Below are 14,740 nucleotides of genomic sequence, written 5' to 3'. Positions count from 1 at the left end.
CCTCCACAACTGCCATCCGCCGGCCTGAGAGGGAGTTCGCCAAGCAAGTCCAGTTCCATCAGGACTAAGCCTGAAGGAAGGAGACTCCGCCCTCCACAACTGCCATCCGCCGGCCTGAGAGGGAGTTTGCCAGGCAAGTCCAGTTCCATCAGGACTAAGCCTGGAAGAAGGAGACTCCGCCCTCCACAGCTGCCATCTGCCGGCCTGAGAAGGAGTTCGCCCGGCAAGTCCAGTTCCATCAGGACTAAGCCTGAAGGAAGGAGACTCCGCCCTCCACAACTGCCATCCGCCGGCCTGAGAGGGAGTTCGCCAAGCAAGTCCAGTTCCATCAGGACTAAGCCTGAAGGAAGGAGACTCCGCCCTCCACAACTGCCATCCGCCGGCCTGAGAGGGAGTTTGCCAGGCAAGTCCAGTTCCATCAGGACTAAGCCTGGAAGAAGGAGACTCCGCCCTCCACAGCTGCCATCTGCCGGCCTGAGAAGGAGTTCGCCCGGCAAGTCCAGTTCCATCAGGACTAAGCCTGAAGGAAGGAGACTCCGCCCTCCACAACTGCCATCCGCCGGCCTGAGAGGGAGTTCGCCAAGCAAGTCCAGTTCCATCAGGACTAAGCCTGAAGGAAGGAGACTCCGCCCTCCACAACTGCCATCCGCCGGCCTGAGAGGGAGTTCGCCAGGCAAGTCCAGTTCCATCAGGACTAAGCCTGGAAGAAGGAGACTCCGCCCTCCACAACTGCCATCCGCCAGCCTGAGAGGGAGTTCGCCAGGCAAGTCCAGTTCCATCAGGACTAAGCCTGAAGGAAGAGACTCCGCCCTCCACAACTGCCATCTGCCGGCCTGAGAGGGAGTTCGCCAGGCAAGTCCAGTTCCATCAGGACTAGCCTGGAAGAAGGAAGAGCCCTCCCTCCAATCCATCTGCCTTGGTCCAGGCCTTAGAGGGAGAGAAGAACCACTGGACCTCATCCCCTTTCCCTCCATCATTCCCTTCTCCTTTTGTTTCGTGTCTTTTAGATTGTAAGCCTGAGGGCAGGAAACTGTCTGATTAAAAATAATATTGTAAGCCGCCCTGAGAGCCATTAGGGCTGAAGGGCGGGATATAAATACCTAAATAAATAAATAAATAAATAAATATTTGCAATGTTTGTGTAGGTACACACATTTCTGTGTATATGTTGAGTTACTAGCATATTTTTTTCAGCCAGATGTAACTAGCATATTTTAATTAGGCAGACATCTGCAATGATTTCTACTGTATTCTTTTCAGAAAAACACCATACTTAACATGAACTCCAGCTAGCTATATTTCTGGAAAATTCAAACTTTGTGGATAAATTTACAAGGAAATGTTTTTACAAAGTACAGTCAGTCCTCTGTATCCATGGATTCTGAATCCATGGATTTAGCCATTTATAACTTGAAAATATTTTTTTTAATCCAAAAGGCAAATGATTTTGCCTTTTTATATGAGGGACACCAATTTACTAATCCATTATAAATAATGTGACTTGAGCATGGACTGTGCTGGTGAGAAATGAAATCCAGACTACAGGTTTTCCTGTTAAGCCTTACGCCAATTCCTGTTCTTAGCTGAATTTACTCCATACTTTGAAGGAAGAGTTTGACCTGGAAAAGGATGGGAGAGGAGAGGAACAAAAATGTGTTAGGAATAGCTGATATGTGATGAGGAGAAAAGCAGCCAATCCCTTAACAGCTAAAGAAATCCTTGAAAAAGCAACTGCTCCTTGAAAAGGACTTTAAAACCAGAGATTTCAACCCTAGGGAAAAGAAAAGAAAATGAAGAATAAAGAAGCAGTACAGAAATACTTGGCTATTACAAACAAATCCAAGTCTCCAGGGGCAGATGAATTACATCCAAGAGTATTAAAAGAACTGGCAGAAGTCATCTCAAAACCAATGTCATCTTTGAAAATTCCTGGAGGTCAGGAGAGATCCCAATAGACTGGAGGAGGATAAATTTCGCCTCCTTTAATGAGCACAGCATGTTAGAGTAGTATCCCTGCCCTAAATGTTTGGCTTTTTGAAGATAATCAGTCATCAAAATGCCTTCCTTATTCCAAAATATTGTGGCTGCTGACCTTAGAGTCTGAAATTTCTTTGGCTGTGGAGAACCCAAGTACCACCACTACAAGAACAGTTGTTTGGTCTCTGAATCATACTGATATAACCATATTTCATTGCATTGATGAGTTGTTCCAAATTCATTATCACTATATCACTCAAAATGCTGCTAAATCAATTGAGGTGTTTTCATTTCTGGTCAGCTTTCAAACATTTGGCACCCCTTGGCTGACAGCCTCTACATAGCATTCCTGGGATATTTGTAGTGTTTCTGCAATTGTTTTAGCTGAGATTAGTTGATCTGTGAAAAACAGGTCATATACATGCTCAACAATTTCATGAGTTGACCCTGTTGAAACTCCTCAATTTCAAAATTTCCATACTGAAAGTTGCATACCACTTCCTCACGTGTCAGAAACTGTTTTTGCACACAACTTGTCACTCAATATTTGCATCATACACTCATGGATTTCCTTCAGAGTTTTCTTCTGTAGGAACAGGAACTTTATGATGGCCCAGAGTTCAGTGCATAAAATTCCACACTTTTTATTGATATGGTTCTATCAATGATCTGGAAAAAAACACACCAGAAATTAGAGCTACAGTCCTGCAGATTAGCAGTTTACAATAAAAAAGAACACTCTTTTAAGTTACAGTGATAAAAGTATGCTCAGATTTTGGGAACTGGATAGAACTCAGTTCTGCAGTGATAGGCATTGATCTGCACCTTTTAATATATCTAAATGATAGGCTCTGACCTGCACCTTTGTATCAAAAGTGCATCTTGACCTGAGTAGCTGTATGGCCCTAGCATGGGACCTAATAACAGGTTCCCACTGAAACAAGGGAAGCCATGGGTTTTGATATGTAAAGGAATTTCCTTTCCCAGCTCTGATGAGATCATGCAGGAGCTGCTAAGCTGCTATCAGGCAGATGTCTTAAGGAAGTGTTTCTCTTTGTGATTGAGAGAGAGCCATTTGAGTCAAAGGAATGTTATTTGCATAGCCATTTGGGTCCCTACTCTAGCAGAAACATTTGGTGAGATCAAAACATGGACCTAAGATGTGAAATACACTTCAAACAGTTTCCTTAGAAGACTGATTGACCTTTATCTAGAGACCCTGTTAAACCTTTAAAAGGTCTCCTAAATTTAGGGATGTACTGCCTGCCCCTTTCAGGTCATTTTGCAGCCAAAATCTATGTCAGTTTGAAGTCAGAGTCGCTCTGACCTGGTCTGCCAAGCCTTAAATATTAATCAGACTTACAAACCCTCACACAAATTGGACTTCCCAAGATAGAACCTCTACATCAGGTGAGTATTACCTCAGTGAAGCCTAATATCTATCCCACATCTACCATGTTATTTCCTGAGACTTGTATGAATGCATGTGCATATGTGCCTGTGTGTGTTTGAGCCCCTGTTTCCAATAAAAGAGACATTGATTGTACTTACCTCATTTCTGGATTTCTAGTTCCTGGTATACAGATCGAAGGGCAATCCCTAGTTAGGAAGGTAGATAGATAGGGAGGAGGAAGAGAGAAGAATGTGGTAGGAGGGGACAGCCTTACTCTACCCTGCCCTTAACTTCCCAATATGGCTAGTAGGCCATATCTGGCCCCAGGCCATGTCAGTGCATTACAATCTACAACTCCCAGTGGCTGTGCTGGATGGAGATTCTGCAAGATGTAGTCCATAAAAAAAAATACTACAACTCCCATCAATGTGAATTGCAGCTCCCATCATTCCTGGCCTATGGACAATGCGGGTTGTGGCTCCTGTCAAACCCTCTGCTAGAGCTTTCATGGACAGGGTCAGCTGTCCCAATTAATAGTTGGATGGACTCTGTTGGACTATAATAATAATAATAATAATAATAATAATAAATTTTATTTGTATTTCCTGCCTCTCCCTGCAGATCGAGGCGGGATTACAACAGAGAATAAAATCAACAATAAAATACAAGGTACAGTATTATCTAAAAATACAATCAATAGAACAAACAAGATAACTATTACCAATCACTAAAATGACCAATATAACTCCCATCAGTGTAGCTGAATGCTATGGTTGGCAGTAGCTCCCCTCAACCTGGGACTTCTTCCCAACTGTCTCACTACAATTGCCATCATCCCCAACTATAGCCCTAATCCAACTGTCAAAGCACTCTGTCACACTGGCTTCCTATCTATCTATCTATCTATCTATCTATCTATCTATCTATCTAAATCTATTTATCTGTCTTTTGTTATTGTGCCTTTGTAAGTGATTTCCGAATTATGTCAGCCCTAAGGTGAAGCTATCACAGACTTTTCTTGTCAATATTTGTTTTGAGAAGGGTTGCATTTGCCTTCCTCCAAGACTGAGGTGGTTGTGACTTGCCCGAGATCACTTAGTGGGTTTTCGTGGGCAAGCAGGGATTCAAAACACCTCTCAAGAGGCTGCTGTGTAGTCCAGCACTCAAAACCACTAAACTGTCACCACTCCTATAGTATATATATATTTATATATTTACACACAAACCTTTTTTGAAAATTCAGGAAAAGGAATGAATGAAAAAAATTCATCTTAAGTTCATATGCTTAACCTGACTATTCAAATTCAGCTGCTCTTGTTGAAAGAGAAAAGCAGTCTTCTATACAGATGCAAGACAAGAGTACTATTAGCAAAAGCTTGGGCATTCATCTTGATAAGGAAGCAACAGGGGGAGACTTTGGTCCAAAACGCACTGCAAAAATAACCCAGTTTAAGACTTTAACTGCCCTGGCTTAATGCTAGGGAATTCTGGGAACTGTAGGTTTTTTGTTTTTGTTTTTTTACATTTAGCCTTCTCTGTTTAATAAATGACAATTCCCAGGATTCCTTAGCACTGAGCCAGGCAGTTAAAACAGTCTGACTAGATTATTTCTGCAGTGTGCTTTGGACCTTTGTCTTTGTAGTGAGGGCAAGTCTGGCCTATGTAATGTTTACATAGTTTGGTTTGGTTTTCTTTGGATGCCACCTCCCTGATTTTGGAGTGTCCCTTTAGTGATTCTGTTTTGGAGTGTTCTCTTTCAGCCTACCCTAATTCCTAAAATTCTGGGGGTTCCCTTGGATTCTGGAGCAGATCATTAAACAGAGAATCTGCAAACTTCTAGAAGGCAATTTCATAATCACAAAAAGTCAACATGGATTTAAGATTAGTCATGCCAGACTAATCTGATCTCTTTTTTTGATAAAATTATCAGCTTGATAGATGAAGGGAATGCCGTAGATATAGTTTATCTTGATTTTAGTAAGGCCATGACATTCTTGCAAACAAGTTGGTAAAATGTGGGCTAGACAAAGTAACTGTTACATGGATTTGTAATTGGTTGACTGGCCAAACCCAAAGGTTGCTCAACAATGGCTCCTTTTCATCCTGGAAAGAAGTGACCAGTGGGATCCCACAGGGTTCTGTCCTGGGCCCAGTGCTATTCAACTTCTTTATCAATGACTTGGATGAGAGAACTGGGGGCATACTTATCAAATTTACATAGGACACCAAATTAGGAGGAGTAGCCAATACCTCAGAGGACAGGATCAAAATTCAAAATGACTTGACTAGACTAGAAATCTGTGCCAAAGCTAACAAAATGAAATTCAATACGGAGAAATGTAAGGTACTGCACTTAGGGCGGAAAAACAAAATGCATTGATATAGGATGGAGGACACCTGGCTGTGAATGTGAAAGGGATCTGGGAGTCCAAGTAAACCACAAGTTGAACATGAGTCAATAGTGCGATGTGGCAGCTAAAAGGGCCAATGCGATTTTAGTCTGCATCAATAGAAGTATAGTGTCTAGATCAAGGGAAGTAATAGTGCCACTCTATTCTGCTTTGGTCAGGCCCTACCTGGAATACTGTGTACAGTTCTTGGCACCACAATTTTAAAAGGATGTTGAGAAAATGGAGCATGATCAAAGGAGGGCGACTAAAATGGTGAAGGGTCTAGAAACCATGCCCTATGAGGAATGCCTTAGGGAGCTGGGGATGTTTAGTCTGGAGAAGAGAAGGTTAAGAGGTGATATGATAGCCCTGTTTAAATACATGAAGGGATGTCAAATTGAGGAGGGAGCAAGCTTGTTTTCTGCTGCTCCAGAGAACAGGACCTGGAACAATGGATGCAAACTGCAGGAAAGAGAGTCCAGCTCAACATTAGGAGGAACTTCCTGACAGTAAGGGCTGTTCAACAGTGGAATACCCTCCCTCAGACAGTGGTGGAGTCTCCCTCCTTGGAGGTCTTTAAACAGAAGCTGGATGGCTATCTGTCTAGGATGCTTTGACTGAGAGTTCCTGCATGTCAGAGGGGTGGACTGGAAGGCCCTTGTGGTCTCTTCCAACTCTATGATTCTATGATTAGTACCTCCCCTCCAGAATGATGTGATTTAGGTCTATCTTTTCCACTTGTTGAACACGCTTCAGAATCGATTCATTTCAAAAGAACCTCCAAAGAACTAGTGTCAGGAAAGAGTGGTGGGGTTTTTTGTGTGTTTCCCTCACTTCATTGCAATTGAAACCTATCACAGTAGGATCAGAACCGAGTTCAAATGGGAATGACGGTCATATAAACCCATCAGCAATTCACTTTAAATCATGGTGGGAACGTGGCCTTAGTCAGCCTTCTCTGGAGGTGTTCCAGCTTTTTGATATCCTTGAACTCTGGTCCCCAGAAAAAAATATAGGTGTTCAAGTGAGGTCTGGCTAAATATGTCTGTAAAGTAGAAGCAGAACCCTACAAAAACATACTTTTGAATGCACAGTATAAATCCTCAGCACAAGATTATCAACTGAAAAGTGCCTCAGAGAACATGAGGACTTCCTAAACAAAACATTAATAATAATAATAATAATAACAACAACAACAACAACAACAACAACAACTTTATTACAGCCATTTGGCCAGCACAATTACAAAATTCCAATTTAAAACATAACTGAGTTTTATACCATAGGTTCATGTACAGGCAGACTGGAGACTATAAACAAATGATAGTTTATAAAAAGTAAGGATAAAAGGTAAGGATAGGACTGCACGATCAGGTAAACACACAACAATGAGTAGGCTGCCATCATCTTGCAAACAACTCTATCATATTGTGTGATAGAGCACCACATTCAAGACATATTAGTTCAAAACCACAGTCATATCCCCTGTCCAAGCAAGAATTAAACTACAAAGTGCCATTAATCAGATGCAACTGGTTGGGGTAACTTCATTAGACTTTAGTCTCCAACTAGGTTAGTTTGATGGTATGGTAAAATAAAAGAGAATTGATCCTACAGAACTGCCAAGAAACTGCCAAGAAAAATGAAGAGGCCTGAAACACCAGAGGACAGTCACTGTCAGGAGCAGACCATAAAGAAGGGATTCAACACCTCTCTAACTGAGCAATCACTTCCTATATCGTCATGAGGATAGCAGTAGTGAAGATGCTCAAACAGCTAATCAGTGTGAAGTGATACTACATACCAAAGAATGAGTCAAATTAACTGCCAGGCAAAACACAAAAGAAAAGTGTTTGTGATTAGGGACTCATTGCTCAGGTGAACAGAGGCACCTGTGTGTGTCAGCCTAACAAAATGAACGAGGAAGTGTACTGTCACACGTATCGAGGATATTACTGACAATCTGGCAAAACTCATCAAGAAAACAGATCACTACACCTTTCTCCTTATTCATGTGGGAATCAATGACTCTGCCAAGAACACTTGTGAGCAGATCAGTCTTGATTATGAAACTTTGGACAGGAAGCTGAAGGGATTTGAGGCACAGGTGGTATTTTTGTCAATTTTGCTAGTGAAGGAAAGCGGACTGGAAGATACTAAAAGTGGGTCCCTGGGAGGAGGAGAAGCTAGAAGCCTCATTCTATATAACTGCTGGTAGAGGACTTCCGGAGCATTCTTTGCAAAAAAAAAAAAAAAAAAAAAAGGAAGGCTGGTTTTCTGTGTCCACTTTATTTGGGTAACAGCTTAAACTTTTAAAGTGTGATCCATTTCTGTGGGTCTCTTCGAGGAGGAGTTAAATAAAGAGGGGGGAAACTTAAGCTGGTTTGAATATATGCAAATAAAAGGAAAATTTAAAGAGGATATTAAGAGTAATGGGAAAGAAACAACAATTAATGAATTAGACTACGTATGGTGGAAATTAGATAAAAAAGATCTCTAAATGTTACAAAGTTTTGCTAAAAAGGGAATTAGAAAAAGAAACATTAAAAGAAAGTATGATATGATCGGCACAAGATATTGGACACCCAATATCCTATGATCATTTGCAAAACAGCATGAAAAAATAAAATAAATTTACTGCATCACAAGACTTAAAAGAAAATCATATGAAAATAACAAACACATGGTATTTTACCCCTTTAAAACTTAAGAAAATATACCAAATACCAGACATGAAATGTTGGCACTGTAAAAAAGACTCTGGGTCATTATATCACATGTGGTGGGCTTGTAGTAAGATCAAAAAGTTTTGGGAGAAAATACACTTAACTATCCAATTTGAAATGTTAGCAGAATTTTACTTACTAAACATAACATCTGTCTTTAATAAAGAAATAGAAAATAAACATTGGAGGATACTCTTGTATATAACAACAGCAGCAAAATTGGTTATAGCCAAAAATTGGAAAAACAATGACATACCAACCTTAGAGGAATGGTCATTAAAATTACAAGAACTAAGAGAAATGGACAGACTAAATTTTTGATTAATAATAAGTCCAAAGATAGATTAAACGAGGAATGGCTTCCGGTATTACAATTTTGGGAAAACAAATTAAATATTAAAAGGTATTTGATCACATAAGGAAATGAATTATAATTTATAAGAATATCATATAAGACCGGATTTAATCAATGAAATGGACAAAGATTTGTTGTCTGTTTATTTTCTTTTTAGTTTTAATGGAAATATGTGATTTATAGCATATAGATGGATGAATCAACTGATGTGAAACGAAATGAGAAATGGCACTTGTGAAACAAAGTTTCTTTCTCTTTCTTTTTGAATGTGTTTAGTGAACGTGTTTAGGCATGCAATTTTAAATAGATGATTTGGTTTAATGTTTGCTTATGTTAAAACTAATAAAGAAAAAAACTGTGAATGTCCCGGCAGAAACTGGGATATGGCAACCCTACTTCCAGAGATATATACACCAAATCCAAAATTAGGGTTTTTTTTATCAGTGGCATAGAAGGAAAGATGTGTTGCTACACACACACACACACACACACACACACACACCAGCTGAAAATATTTTTGAAGATGAAAATGAAAAATATCTAGGAGTAGAAGTTATGCTTCAAGGAGTTCAAGGAGTTAAAGCAATAATAGTGGGTATTCAGAAAACAAGGTCACATTTTATAAACAAAGTAAATTAGATCTTTCTTTTAAAAAATTGATTTTTTTGTGGAGATTGCAATGGAGTTATCCAAGCAATAAGTAACCAATAAGTAATTGAAACTCTACACATAAAGGAGACAAGAAAGGGAAATTATCAAAGCTTTATTAGTAGTAGTTGTATTTTCTGGACAATTTAGGTCTTCAGGATGTTTGAAAATTTAAATATGGAGAAGCCAGAGACTATACATTTTTCTTAGACAAACATAATTCTTTCTTTGAAACAATATGCTTCTGATTTCAAGAACCCCTTGCCATAGTGTAAAGAAATTTGGACATATTATCCAAAGATTTCCAGATTATAATCCCATACAAAGGATGGTGAATAAGAAAACTTTTAGTTGCAGATTAAATGAATTCTTATTATATGATGGATAAATTATTGATAAAATAAAAAAAATAAACAGACAATTTGGATAAAGGTACAGATGTGAAAACAGTCTGGGATACCTGTAAAGCATTTATAAAAGGATTTTTGATACAACAAAATATTTATCTGAAAAAAGAAGAAATTAGAAAGAAATGTTGAAATTTTAGATAAAATTAAATTAAACTGAAGTAATTACCACACAAAAAAACTGCTAGTTGAAAATATTAAAGTCTTACAGAAATAGCTTTCAATGTTTTAAAATTGAGACAAAATTGGGAAAGTGGCCATCAACCTGTGGGTGTAAATTTATGGGGTACCTCAGACCTCAGATCAAGTTGTTGGGCAGACAGTTGGATTGCAAATAATCAAGAGGTGTGGCAAAATGGCAGACTCAGATGGGCTAAGGTTGATACCATTGCAATATCAGGTAGCCTTAAACTAGAGGAAGTAGATAATTAGGCTAATATAATTCAGTCATCTTCAGCAGACTGGTCATCTGTTACCATTGCATTTACTAACTTATGTCAAACACTGAAGTGTCATCTGACAACCAACCTTGCTGGGAAAAGTCACCAGAAAGGTTTTTCTCCCTGGTTTGACATAGAATGCAGGTTATTGAAAAAGAAACTGATGTCAGCACTGAGATCTGCACGGCGGAGTACCTCTTGTCAAGCACAAGCTAAGATGCTGTCCCTCAGAAAGGAATACAAAAACTTATAAAAATCAAAGAAACAAAATTACGCTACATCAATGTGGGCAGGTTTAGAGTTAGCAGCAGAGTCACAGTTCAGCAATATTTTGGCATTCTGTGTCAGGAATTCTAAAGGAAAGGAGATTTCCATACAATATCCCTATACCAACTAAGGAATGGGAAAATTATTTCCAAGGGTTATTTGCACAAATAACTCCACTGAAATCCAGCACTTAAGTGTTGATTCCCTAGCTATCGAATCCCTGCCCCCCTGTCCACCAGTCTTTGAAGAAGAGACTTTGGCACGTTACAGAGCACCGAAAAGTGGTGCTCTGCCTGTGCCATCATTAGCTGCGCCAAGAAGCCCCAGCGGCCAAACTGCGAGGCTTCCCGGCACAGCTAAAAAGGAGCACCAAAATGGCGCTTCTTCTTGCATCGCGGAAATGATGCGACGGGGTGCCAATGGCACACTTGACACATCATTTTTGCGACACTACGTGCGGATGCTAAGCGTCCAGCACGTAAAAATGGCCGCGCACATGTGTATAGGGCGCGGCCATTTTTATGCCCCCATCACGTGCTAGGGGTGAGGCCGGTATGGATGCTAGGTCCTCGGCCAACCCCTAGCACATGATGGGGGCGCCGTAAAGGCCCGTGCGGAACGGGCCTTTGTCTATTATTAATGGTCTGAAAAACAATAAAGCACCAGGGGAGGACTTCTTACCAGCGGAATTATTTAAACAATTTAGTGAATGGTGGGTGCCTATTTTGACAGGTCTCTTTACGCATATAAATAATACCTGCCAAATCCCAGTTGGTTGGAAATTGGCAGTAGTGGTTCCCATTTATAAAAAAGGGAACAATAAAGACCCCAGTAATTATAGGCCTATCAGCCTAATAGACATCATAGCCAAAATCTATTCTAGGCTCCTTTTGAATAAACTCGAAAGCTGGGTTAATGAGAAGGGTATTCTAACTGAAGAACAAGCAGGCTTTAGACAAAATAGATCTACCATAGATAATTGTTTTATATTAAACCACATGATTGCCAAATATACCAGCAAAGGAAAACATCTATATGCTACTTTTAGTGATCTGTCTGTAGCCTTTGACACAGTGAACAGAGAAATTCTCTGGAGCAAACTGATCGACCTTAAAATAGAACTGAGTGCTGTTACTAATTAAAGCCCTGTATACTGATACCTGTCTGAGAGTGAGATTTGGGTTAAATGGAGCCTTGTCAAATAAAATTGACACATATAGAGGGGTAAGACAAGGGTGTTTACTAGCCCCCTTGTTATTTAATGTGTATATAAATCACCTACCAGGACAATTGAAGGACTCAGCACTCCATATGCACTGTGTTCTACATACTTCCTGTAACATCTTGCTCTATGCTGATATGATAATGTTATCATATTCACAAGTTGGCATATGAAGGCTGTTAAGAAGACTTAGCTCTTATTGCCAGAATAATTCTCTGACCATTAATAAATCTAAGTCAAACATAATGGTTTTTGGTAAAAGACAGCAGAGACACAGATGGCAACTAGAGGGTGAGCCAATAGAACAAGTAAATTCCTTTTCTTACCTCGGTGTAACATTCAATGAGAATGGATCCTGGTCATGCCATCACCACAGAAGCTCACTTAGAGCAAAGGCTCGTATGAATCTCATTCTTAAACTAAAAGTCAAAAGTACCCAGGCTCCTTAGCCCCAATAATTAATGTATACACAGCTAAGGTTATACCTATGCTTTTATATGCATTATATGGGGTCTAAATTCCACCACAGTAGTAGAACTAGCCCAGTCTCAACATTTGAGAAGTATTCTGGGAGTAGATAAAAGAACCTCAGCAGCTGCTGTTAGAGCCGAATTTGAAATTTACTCCATCCACTCGCAAGCTAAAAACAGAGTGCATAATTATTGGTGCAAAATTAATGAAATGGAGCCAGACTCCCTAGATTATGCCTATTAGAAGAGTTGCACTCTCATCTGCAATCTTCATGGTCTGTACAACTGATAAACTTTATAAAGAGCTGTGGCCTCCCCGTAGCCTGCACCACGAAAGATCAAGCAAGAAAGGGTGCAAGACAGAGAATCTTGGACATTGCAGCCCAAGAAGATATAGCCACCCTTAGCAGGGTAGGTAATTTAAAATGCTTGAGCTGATACAAACGGTCCTTTCAAATACCAACTTATCTAAAAATACAGATCCCAAAACATCTCACAGAGGCACTCATCCGAGCTAGGTTCAACCAACTCGACCAGGGTTTCCCTTATAATGAACGAACTTGTATTTGTGGTGACAACGAAATTGAGGATCTAGCACACATTTTGTTTAGATGTAATCTGTACCAACAGGAAAGGGACCAATACCTTGATCCCTATATTAAACAAACAATATTCTGGGATACTCACATCAGAATATCATACTTTATGAGTGGACAAGATTCAAAAATATCTATTGCCACTGCTCGGTTCCTTCATAAAGCATCACTGTCAAGATCTAGATATGTGGAGATGATTGGTGTTAACTGTAAGAGTGATGAAGAGATTTGACATATGATGACGGATGTTTTATGTTATTTCTACCTCCCATTTTAATTCTATTTTACTTCCCAGGGTAACTATTTTACACATTAGTGTTCGATTGTGTAAACACTTTTATTCTTACCTGTTTATTTGTATATCTTTCAGTACATATTGTATATTTTTAGATTTGTATAGTCTGTATATAAGCTGTGCATGTTTAAGCTATTCATATGTATATATAGTATATATATATTATATTGTGGTTTATTGCACTTAGTGCACTATATTAACATTTTACATATACAGTATGTGTGTGGCATTGCTTGTAGTACTATGTTTTGAGTATTTTGAAATGGCCCTTGGGCTATTCAATAAACTGTTGTTGTTGGTGCTGAGAAATGCACAACACTTTGAATATGCTAAAAAAAAATCAGGAAGATGGTTATCATATTCCATCTCTCCACATAAAGAAAAGGAAAAGATTTGATAAGATTCAATAAGATTCAAATTTGGGGAAAAGATAATTACTGAGAGAAACATAATCAAATTAGGTTTTTATAATTATATTCTTTCATTATTTAAAAAAGGTCAAGTCTCAATGGAGAAAACTCAGAAATATTTAAATGGGCATAACTTGTCTAAAATTACAGAAACTCAAAAGAAAAAATTCATAACAATAACAGAGTTAGTGGATACTGTTAAAGAGATGAAATTGAGGAAAGTAGCAAATCAAAATGCATTATCTGCAATTTATTATAAAATCTGGTAAGATCAAATACTGTTGCCTACTATGCAGTAGACAATGAATTCCATTTTGCATTCTAGAGAAATTCTTATAATAATAATAAAACTTTTATTTGTATACCGCTTTTCCTTCCAATCAAAGCAAACATTGATTCTTGATTCTAAGCAAACATTTCTTTGACCTTGCATGAAGGCAGAGATTTGGGTGAATCTAAAAATTATAGAACTATTTCTTTACTGAATAATGATAACAAGATTATAAGAATGATCTTAGTAGACAAATTGAAAACCATGTTGAAGGACTGGATAAATGAGGATCAGTGCAAATTTTCATCTAAAAGACAATTATGAGATAACAGAGCATGTGTAGTTGTGTTAGAAAATATCTAAATAAATACAATGAAAAACAAACATCTTGATATTTTTAGATGCTAAGAAAGCATTTGGTAATGTGAGCTGGTTTGTTTATGATTGCACTGATGGAAAAATGTATATTAGCAGGAATTTTGTTACATGGAGAAAAACAATGTATAAAACAAACAAGTAGCTCAAATATTGATAAACTGAAATAACAAATGCTTGTAATATACAAATAGGCACTCATCAGGTGTTCCCACTTCTCTTTTAGTTTTTATATTGTCTTTGAGTGTATTGATGAAAGCTATTAGAGAAAAATATTATATACAAGAAATAAAAATAAAATAAAATCAATTTAAGATTAGAGCATTTTGGAGATGACATAGTATTTTTTTTCCTCCAAAACCCTTTGGAAAGTGTAGATACTTTGATGAAAATGTAAAAAAGCTATGGTGAGTTAGCTAGACTGAAAATCAATTGAGAAAAAATAATGGTGATGCTAAAAAATATCAGAAAAGATGACAAAAGCCTCTTGATAGAGAA

Source organism: Sceloporus occidentalis, unplaced genomic scaffold (genome assembly GCF_023333645.1).
Source record: "Sceloporus occidentalis isolate IW3139 unplaced genomic scaffold, rSceOcc1.0.p SCAF_2, whole genome shotgun sequence".
NCBI classification, from domain to species: domain Eukaryota; kingdom Metazoa; phylum Chordata; class Lepidosauria; order Squamata; family Phrynosomatidae; genus Sceloporus; species Sceloporus occidentalis.
The sequence above is the reverse complement of the archived record's forward strand: the minus strand, read 5'-3'. Positions refer to the sequence as shown.